Raw genomic sequence first — 11,252 nt, 5'->3', positions numbered from 1 at the left:
GGTGTGACAAGTCATCCTTCTAATACATGGTTTCAGAAATTACAGAAACCATTTAAATCGATATATAATAGAGCATTTGTGGATATCTATTTAATCCATTGAAAACGAGAGGTAGAAAATATATATAGTTATGCTTAATATGCTCTCTAAGTACTTATTTACTAAATCAAATATAAATAATATAAATACTGTAATGATTGATCAGTCAAATATCATGCCCAATCAAATTTTATCACAATGCTCGTCCTTGTTTTTTTAACACACGTAGCTGATCTCACCACATTGCTCCTTGCTTGCAGTTGATTGACTATGTCGCATTGCACTTTTAATTATTGCAGGCAGAAAATACTTTTTTAAAAAATATATATTTAAAGTTGATATCTTTAGGTACCATCCACATCGTCTTTACCTTGCATATTAAATTATCAAGCATAACTAGTGCTGCTACCACTAAGCATTTGATAAGCATCTGATGGAACAGGATGCAAGGTCTCCCCACCATTTTGTAGTATCGATGCTGTTGCTTGAACTTTATCAAAGTCACCACTGGTCTTCATCCTTGGAAATTAGCCTTGAAGCCCTGAAATCAGAAACTTTTGCATTGTAATTTTCATGCATGCAAGAGGCTATTGGCAGACTTCATGGAGACATGAAGCCGAAGAGTGTAAATAAGCAAGAGCATCAGCAGAATCATCAACAGCATGTAAGCACACGTCCAAATGGACTTTATCTATGTTCTTGCTGTGGATTAGATCAATCAAGTTACCATTAAGGATAAACTCATAGACCAACATGGGAACTTCCACTTCCAAACAACAGCTCAGCCCAAGAGCTTGACTATGTGCCTACACTTAACTTGGAAAACAATATAGGCATTTCTTTTACCGATTCTTTCGTTCTCTCTCATAAATAACTCTGGCTTCAATATGACAATCAAACTGATTGTATCCCATATCTCCTTTGTAAACACTTTCATATCCGCAATCCAATAAAATCTATTCACTCAGTTCCTCCTCCTCCTCCTCCTCCTGTTTCTCTTGAGTTACAAGCACTTAGGGGTTCATCCCCTTAAATACTACTAAAAAAGAATAATCTAGACTTTAACCATTCAACACATAAATTATGAAAAGATTAAAATCATTTATTCCACTTTGTTTCAGAAAAAATCTTCGTATCTCCAACAGCGGCAGTAGGGGCAGGTGTCGTTTTTGATAAGGCTCCACAAATTGCTTGTTTGGGATGGTTGATATAATTGCATTTATTATTAAAAAGCGGACATGAAAATAAAATCGCGTACTAATTTATAATTTCATAAGAAAAAATTATTACCATAAATATATAATAGAATAATTCTTTTATCTTCAATAAATAGAATAATTGCAAATTAAGCAACATTTTTATGTATAAAATGTAAAGAAATAAGAAGACAAGAGAATTTTGGAAAAAAAATATTCTTCATTGAATATTATGTACAAGATATATCTCTACGTACATACAAGATAGATTAGGAAAAAGACAATACACAATAAATCAAGTAAAAGAATATCTTCCTAAAATAATACTAACATATTTCAACACCTATAACAGAGTTTGGCTATTTAGAAACAATTCATCCTCAATTGGCTACCTAAAACTTCTTCTAAGGTCAAATTAAGTATTATGGGTGTTCATATCTACAATCGGTGAAGATGGATCGCTGCTGAGATGGTGTATGGGATGACAACAAGAAGACCTTGAGCGAAAAGAATCTCTGACCACAAGGAAGCTTGCCACGTCATAGAGAATGGAAGGAGAAGAAAACGTTAGTAGACGGACCAGGGAGGAGTCTCCGGCACAGTCAGGCCGATTCTCAAGTTAGTAAGGAGGATGGCTTAGTGAGTGTAATCGAAGAACAGTAATGATGAGTAATGAAAAGCAACTGGAAGAACTCACTTGCACGTGCAGAAAATACCTCTTATATAGTGTCATTTTCTCTAGCACATTTAACTAGGCGTATTGCTATAATAAGACCAACCGTACTGTCATTTATAGGGACGACAGAAGCATCCACTTTACTGCTTGCGCAGAGGATATTCCAGTGATTACCTAACAACCGTTACATATGGCGTTAAAATAGATATCGGGTTATTGGGTCGAATGGGCTGACTAGCTGCTATCCATTATTGATGGGCCTTTTTAGGCCTTGAGGGACTCTGATGATGTTCCTATAATAGCTCTAACCTTTCATGATATTCTATCAAACCTCAACCCCAAATAGGTCCGGTCAGATAAGAGGGATTAGGTAATAGTATGGTTTAGGTGAGTCTCGACAACTTAATCTATCTGGTGATGGTTGTCTACTTAGCCAAAAAGTTTGGTCGAACCTAGAGGATCCCCTACCCGATTAGACAGCGAATCTAGTTGGACCTAAGGGGAGCGATCTAGTCCATCGGACCTATCGGGCCCATGGGTCAACCACTGAAAAACCTCCGATCAAATCCATATAGGAAAATCTCGAGGGTGTGACCACCCATGGTTGTTCGAGTGTTCTTTGTCCCACCAGGGCTGGCCAAAGGCCTAAGTTAACTCCCTCTTGACTTTGACCGTCATATCAGCCAATACTCTTCACTCTCATACTACTTTGGGGACTCCACCCTTACACGCTGTATCACAAACCTCCCCTTCAAGTCTAGTTGAAGAAGGTTACAAGTCCAACTGACTAGACCGGTGTGTGTTAACTCCTTCTCGCAACCTTTGATCGACTATTTTGTCTGAACAGGTATTATTCCACTGCCCGTGCTCCCCACTGCCATAGTAGTGCCTTTAAAATAGGCATATCATACGTCATAAATGCGTAGTAATGCTTGCACGAATATTAATCAAGATGATGATTACTTTACCCCTTCCTTAATAAATGTCGCTCATAATTTTTTGCCATGTGGACCACTCCTTCCTTAATCGGACTTGCAGCCTCCTTCGACTAGACTTGACGAGCAGGCATGTGATGCGGTGATAAGGGCGGGCCTCACCACGCGGAGGATAGCTGCCACAGTGAGGGTCAAAGTCAAGACGGTCAACGTTCAAATATCATCAGCCGTTCAGGATATCATGCTCCGGCTGAGCGGACACGACACAAGCACAGAGAAAATGTGGCCGAGCGGACGTAACACAAGCATGGTGGAACTTCGGCTGAGCGAACATGACATAAGCACAGTGGAATTCCGGAAGCGGACAGACACAGGAATAGCAAAATTTCGGCCGAGTGGCCAACTTGTTAGGCCTAGCAGCATATTCTCTCTCTGGTATCCATTGGCATCCCTTTGGGAGTTGGTGCCGCTGACACCGGGCATGGACAACCAGAAGATCGTATGACGGAAAGTTCCACTGTTATTTCAGAGATATGCTTGGCCTGTTAAGGTACTGTGTCAGGGATACTTTATTGACAAGTTTTTCCAGAAAAAATTTTGGGAATTGTGCTCACCTAGGAAAGTGTGCATGCGCACTACAGGAGCTCTATATAAGGGGGGTCCAAATATCGGCTGAGGTATGCAGAACGTAATACGTAATAGGTGATACACTGTTTTTGTTAGTATTCATTCTCGTTGCTCCGCCTTCTACTTCATCGCCGGTGACTGACTTGAGCGTCGGAGGGCCAACGCCGAGGACCTCTTCCCTGGCTCGGCACTGACGTAATCTGTGTTACAGATTGGAGTGGAGTCTATAGACGGTCAACAGGAGTGCCACATCCCCAACTTTCTATCTCATCGATTTTCAGACAGGATCACTAGCGATGGACTTTTAATACCATTGCTAATTTTAAGGACTTATAATACCGAAGTTTTCATTGCTATTTGCCACTGAAATTTTTTATCACTAATAGGTCGCTAAGTGTATTTAGCAACCGATTAACGATTGAAATTCCAATCGCTACTTACTGTTTCCATGGAGTGGTATGAAGGATCCATTGTACACTCATTGCAGATTTAATTCTGTATTTATAAACTTTTTTCTCACACTTATTTTTACCAACTATCATATTTTTCTTAACTCAAAAATGACATTATTTTACCATTTTGCTAGTGAGGCCATTCACCCTCAAACTTGTCTGCGGTCAAACTCAAGGATAAATAGGAAAATACTGATAGGTGATAAATGAATTAAATATTTTTGAACAAGCAGTTTGATAAGAGTTTGTTTATATTCATTCAATACATATAACATCAATTAAATGAGTAAGCTTGAACAATTCGTTAAACTAAACAAACAAACATGAACACATGTGTTCAGCTCTTTAAAATTCATAAATAACATTTGTAAACAATGTTCATCAATAATATTTTTATCAATATGCTAATCAAAATGTATAAATATATTTATATTATCAAGCTTAATATTCAAGCTCAATAACCAACTAAACAAATTTAAAATATAAAAGTTTCAAATAATTAAATAAGTTTGAATTTAGAGCTCAATAACATATGAACGAACCAAGCTCAAATCAAACTTAACCAAGTTCAAACTCATAAAATTAAAATAAAGTCAAAGTTGAACAATTATTTCAACGACTTAGATGATTTTAGGTTTAGCTTGACTTGACTAATTTACCTTATCAAATAAGTTTAAAAATCACAAAGTTTGGCTCGGTTTGACTCCTTTACCGCCCTTCATACCAGTATATTTTATTAGATCTATGTTTCCTAATAAATTATAAACAATTTAGATACGAAGATCATTGTTGATTTCTTCTCCTTGGAACTTTATGTTTTCACTTTCGATAAGTGAATTCCAATATGGACTGCTGCTACAAGTCAAAATCTTATTTTCTAAGTAGTTAGTTATATGCAAATAGTTTTAAAAACTAATGTTCCTGGGCTGGAGGACATAATCAGATTGTTTCTATATAGCTTTTGCAAGATACAATATAACAATTTATATTCATTATAAGTATTCTTTGTTTGTTTTTCAAACTTGAATTCTTTCAATTTTCATAGATTCTTGTTCATATTATCTATTTTTACTCTTAGTCTTCTTTATGTAGATCTCACCTGGAGGCCAATCAGCTATCCTAGTTGGGAATATTTTTACGCCGAACTGGATAGCGATTTTCCCACGGACTTATTAGAAGGAGAATATGTAGAGAAAACAAAAAGAGAAATCGTCATCCTCAAGGTTTTCTAAAAATTAAAATTTTATTCAATAATAGAGGAATCATCTCTCAAATAGCTAAACAAACGCTTATAGACAAATCTTAATTCATAATAGGTAAAACTTTCAAAAATACCCTAAATATTAAAAAAAATAGTAAAAAAATATTTGGAACATCCAAAAAGGCCCTAAATCATGTTTTTAGGATATGCAAGTTTGGGGTTGTAGGTTCCATCAGATAATAAATATAAATCTCTCAACGAGTTTCGATTAAGTCAAAGAGTATCTCATTCTGACATCCAAGTTAAAAGTTATGACTATTCAAAATTAGATAGATTTTTAACTCATCTTGCATCATATTCTGTGGGGAAGATGTCAAGAGATCTCTTCTGAATAACTTGCATGTTCTTGATTTGTGGTGGCAAAAGGCGAATACGCTCATCTCCAGCGCCCCCGCCAACGTATCCCAAGGTCAACACCGAGAAGGTAAATCATGGGTGGCTACTAGCATTTAGAATAGTGACTAGCACATAAGAGAGGCATTTACCTCGGCTTTGTCGAAATTCGAACCCCAATTCTTATGATGACAACACCTCATGTGCTAGCCACTAGACCATCCCGAGAGGACCGCATGTTCTTGATTTGTGAACTATAATGTGGGAAGGCATCAATTATGTCATGTAAGCTAGTGTTATTTTCAAGTTCTTTCAATAGATCTTTATTTTACCAGCTTGGTTCAACTAATAAAGTTGTCATTTTTAAATGTATTTTTATTATATAGTAATATCATTACACATATAGAAATAATCAATTATTCTTTCACCCAATTTGCATTTATATTCCTGTGGCAGTTACAGTCCAAATTAACTTAAAAGAACTTAATAAACATTGATTGTTTTCTATTCATTACAAAATGAATATGATTTTGCTGTAACCAACAATTCGGAACTAGAAGGAATAATTGAGAACTATTTGATATTATTAACCAAAATCAGCTATTGCAGTTGTAACGAAGCAGAATCCCTAATTATTAGGGTTGTAATGGTTAGGACTAAGAGAATTCATTATTAGGATGTGTATAGGTTAGAGGGAGGTGAATACCTCGCTTCACTTTTTCGAACTTGATGTTATGGCAAATTTGAAGTAATGTTAATACATCAATTTACTTAGTATCTACCTCCTTAAAGTGACTAATCTAAAGGTCCGACTCTCTCACACAGTATTCACTATGAAAACCTCCTTCTCAGAATTCTTCTGGAGATAGAGAAACCTCGTACAATCTTGAGTACAAGAAATACAACGAGAAAATAAGAAAGCAAATATGAAATACAATCAAACACGACTTCACAACAATGAACTTTGTTTTGCTTGTTTTTTTCTTACTTTGGATTGTCTCTTGTTCAGTTGAAAATGCAGCAGCACTTCTTTCACAACCCTCCAAGAATTGGCTTCTTCAAATAGTCACAAACTCCCCTTTTCTAGGGTTTCTTTCGGGTTGGAAAACTCCTCCTAATCGATTGGTCTTACCCCCAATCGATTGTCATATTAGATCGATCGTTCAAACCTTGCAGAATGACTTTTTTCGTTCGATAGATCAATTGGTGAACCATACAAATCGATTGGTTAGCCTCTAATCAATTGCCCCAATTGATTCTGAGGCTTTCTGTTCTTTCACGAAAATGCCTTCAATCGATTAGCATAATCGATTGACAAGACTTAATCTATTATACCAATCGATTCAGTAGGCTACTATTTCCTTGCAAAACTCCTGCTAATCAATCAATTCAAAACCTTCTATTCACAGAGAAACTACTGCCAATCGATTTGGCAGTGTCCAATCGATTAAGCCAATCGATTCAACAGCCTATTGTTTCCTTACAAAATTGCACTGTCAATCGATTAGCCTAATCAATTGACAAGGATGAATCTATTAGCCTAATCTATTGACAAGATTGATTCGATTAGGCCAATTGATTCAGCAGCTTTCTGACAGCTACCAATTGATTGCCTTAATCGATTAGCGTTGCTCAATCGATCAGACCAATCGATCCGAGCATGTAAACTCGAAATTTTGGATTTTGGGTTTGTCAATCGATTCCACTTCCTTGCAATCGATTACTAACCCTAATTTCATCCTTTCCAAGTTAAATTCATATCTTGCCTGGTATCTAGTTGACCTTAACTTACGAGGACTTTCTTTGCCCAACATCTAGTCATCCGTGATCTGTTGAAACTTCTCGTTGCCTAGCATCTGATCAACCTTGACCTGCTAGAGCTTGTTTACCAAGTGTCTGGTCCTTCTTGACCCACTTGGACTTTCCCTTGTCAACTTTTCATTAGACTTCTGATCACCAAGTGTCCAACTACCCTTTGACCCACTTAGACTTTTTATTTACCAACCTTTCTGTTGGACTTTTCATTGTATAACCTCCAGTTAAGACTTTCCCTTACCTAACCTTCAATTATGACTTTCAGTTGCCTAGCCCCGCTAGGACTTCCATTGCCTAGTTCCTAACTAGGTCTTCCACTGCCAAATCCCGCTAAGACTTTTATTGCCTAGTTCCTAACTAGGTCTTCCACTGTCAAATCCCGCTAAAACTTTTATTGCCTAGTTCCTAACTAGGTCTTCCACTGTCTAGCCTGTTGAGTTTTAATTCAAACTATTCCTTTTGTTTCTTTTTGGTAATGCATATGTGTATGTATTTAGTCCCACATTGCTAAGCTCAGAAGGTTGGAAGGCCTTATATATGGAGCTCTTCCATCCTTGCTTAGCAAAGTTAAGGGGACCTACACGCATGCACGGGGCGAGCCCAAATCAGGTGGTTTCAGAGGGTTCGAGCTGGAAATCCATAAACCGGGCGCGACGCACACGATCATCGCGCGCAGGGGGGTGCAAATCCTCAGCTCGTGGGCTTCACGCTTGTAGGCGGCCTAGTTAGTTTTTGCCAGTCTCTGGTTTGGTTCTGTCCCTCGCAACTGGTGGTTTGGTTCTGTCCGCGTGAGGAAGCGAAGCGACGCGATGCACCTGGTTGGTTCTCTCCGCGTAAGGAAGCGAAGCGACGCACCTGGTTGCTCTGTCAACGTGAGAAAGCGGCGCGTGCTTTGGGAAGCAGTGCTTCAGAGTGAATAAATATGCAGTCTGCGCTCTGCTTTGCTTTCTCTTCTTCCTCTGTGTGTTCGTCCGCTCCCTTCCTTTCCTTGTTCTGAGTTTGAGGCTTGGTTCCGTGATTTGAGATTGAGTCCGAGTGCGACGTTCATCTTGGAGTGCACCTACGGACGACGCGAGTGGTTGTCGGATCTTGGGAGAATTTTGCAGGAGAGCCTCTGCACCGTGGGCGGCAATAAATTCTCTAAAGATAGTCGGCATGTCGACGCTTCAACCAGAGATAACATTTTCTCGACCTCTCTTTTTATTTACATGTTTACTGCATGCTTGCTGTTTTGGTGCAATTATATTACTGAGTTGCTGCTCTCGTTACAACAACATAGCCTCCCTAAGACTTTTATTACATAACCTCCAGTTCGGACTTTCCATTGTCTAACCTTCAGTCAGGACTTTCCCAGTCAAGTGTCTGATCCTCCCTTAACCCACTGATTTTTCTCTTATATATTGTCAAATATCGAAACTCAAGCTTTAACCAACTCGAACTTAGTCAAATGGTCAACCTTGACTCAAAGACGATTGTACCAACATTCACATATCTCCATAATGATATGATACTATCCACTTTGGGCGTAAGTTCTTATGGATTTATTTTTCAGCTCTATCCAAAATGTCTCATACCAATGGAAATATCTTTCATCTTTTAAACTCATGATTTTTTTTTATGTATTTCTAATATAGAACTTTTATTATATTCCCAACAATGCTCCTCTCAAATGAAGAATTATCATTATTCTCATGATCCGTGCCTCCCCTTAAGCATCCGGTCACCTTGACCTGCTCTAGGTCTCCTCTCAATTATTCGATCACTATTGACCTACTTTGAGTCTCCCCTCGAGTATCCAATAACTATTAACCTGCTCCAGTCTTCTAAGACTTTTCCACAACTTAGGGTTCACTCTCAAGGATTTCTACCAAGTATTTCTGCCAAGGATTTCTCTCAAGGATTACTACCTTTGATAAATTTATACCTGAATTGAATTAGGAGTGATATATCGTACGTATATCATATTATGTATCATATCAAAAATTTTGATATTTAAAAAATATATATCAATATCATACTAAAATTTTGATATGCTTAAATTTTATACCGTTCATATCAAAATTATTTAATATTTCGATATTCTTGATATACCAAAATTATAAAAATATATATATATATATATATATTTAGCATCAGGGCTGTTGAATTTCAAAAACCAATGCTACTAAATCTAACCCTAGTAAATAATTTATAAAAGAATTATTTGTATTTTAGTATATCAAAAAATAATAAATCTCACACCGATATCGAAAAATTTGGTATGATATAATACTGTATCAAAAATTTTGATATAAGTTTTTGATATGAACGATATATATCAATATGATATATACAATATATTAAAATTCGATATTTTCTACCCCTAAATTGAATATATATCAAATTCTAGGCTAAATAGACCAACTATTAGATCTCAGATCAGACTAGTTCAGTTCTACACTTTGTAGCAATAAACTAGGCTGATCTAAGATTTGATTGTTGATCTTATAATCACTTGATTTCTCTAGGTTAATAAAAGTAAATAAAAAAGATGATTGTCCAATCAAATCAATAACCAAAAGAAAATCAGTTAGTCAAATCTAAAAATAAAAAATTCAGTTATAAAACACGATCAATTACTATCATAATTTAACAACATAGAAAATACCTAAAAGAGCAATAAGTCAAACACAAATATCAATTTAACAAGCCAAATTAGATCTGATTGTAAATAAAATCAAATCATGAACCATTAACACATCTCTAAGTCTCATATCATAAATTAAAGATCAATATCATACATTATAAGTCAACAATTGGGTCATAAATCATATATCAACAACCTAAATCATAGCTGGAAGTATATAAATTTTATATATATATATATATATAAATACACAACATTTCACAATAACTGGACGGCACACAATCAACATGTGCTTCAAGAAATCAATATAAAATGGAATAGATATAAAATCACAAACAAAATTACTATCAAAGATAAAATAGACACCAATCAACACCACAATTTAAGAGACATTAAATTAATATCTTCAACCTAAATACTTTTTTATTTTCAATGAGAAGGAATTTTAATTGATTTATTTTTTCAAGACTATAACATGTAAGTAAAACTTTTGTCTTTTTTCAGAATTAAATTCAAAATTATTATCATCCCCTAATTATATCACAAGGAGGCAAACTGTGCGTCATATCTAAGTCATATCTAAGAAAAAAATAGATCATGTTAATTGAAGGGACGTGGATGAAAAAATATTAAAAATTTCAATATATATGGCATATACCATAAAAAATATATCAAATTATATTAAAAATTTAATATACTAAAAATTTTGATTAGGTAAATATACCATATCAAAAAGTTTTGATACGGTATTGATACGTAATTTACTAGTTTAATATTCGGTACATCGTACCTATACCAAAATTTGAGAGAAAATAATATAAAACTTATAGCATATCAAAAATCGGCATATTGAAATTTCAGTATATCGAAATTTTAATATGATATTCATATAATTTTTTTATATCAAAATTTTTGATACGATATATAGTATAGTATCGGTATAATCAAGTTTTACAAATTTAAATAGATTAAATATATCTATGATTTAAATGAACTCGTGAATTTTTCCTTAATACCTAAATTGCAAATATCAAATATCAGTTTATTATACTACTTACTCCAAATATCAAATATCAGTTTATTATGCTCACGGGGCTCTGACTGAATAAAATTGTACCTTTTTAAATTTAATAATTAAACGGGTACATGCCCAACTCAAATTTAATTAAGTAATAAATGTCCAAGTTTCCTTGGGGTCCCAACTCCAATACGATCCCCATGCTTCATTAGCCCATACTGCTCCACAAAGAATTCCTATGGTTAAAAAGGTAAACCCTAAACTAATGACACGA

At 35.5% G+C, this 11,252-nt stretch overlaps 1 long non-coding RNA gene across 1 annotated transcript; it reads right to left on the bottom strand.

The window, feature by feature from the left end:
* Positions 1-293: 293 nt before the first annotated feature.
* On the bottom strand, positions 294-1,038 carry LOC122032930. The gene is made up of 2 exons (XR_006126250.1): positions 767-1,038; positions 294-580 (listed from the first exon to the last, which is right to left on the bottom strand). It is a non-coding gene; the product is annotated as an uncharacterized LOC122032930 (long non-coding RNA).
* Between the last annotated feature and the right edge of the window lie 10,214 nt (positions 1,039-11,252).

Source organism: Zingiber officinale, chromosome 11A (assembly GCF_018446385.1).
Source record: "Zingiber officinale cultivar Zhangliang chromosome 11A, Zo_v1.1, whole genome shotgun sequence".
NCBI classification, from domain to species: Eukaryota; Viridiplantae; Streptophyta; class Magnoliopsida; order Zingiberales; family Zingiberaceae; genus Zingiber; species Zingiber officinale.
This window is presented reverse-complemented; position numbering and strand designations above follow the sequence as displayed.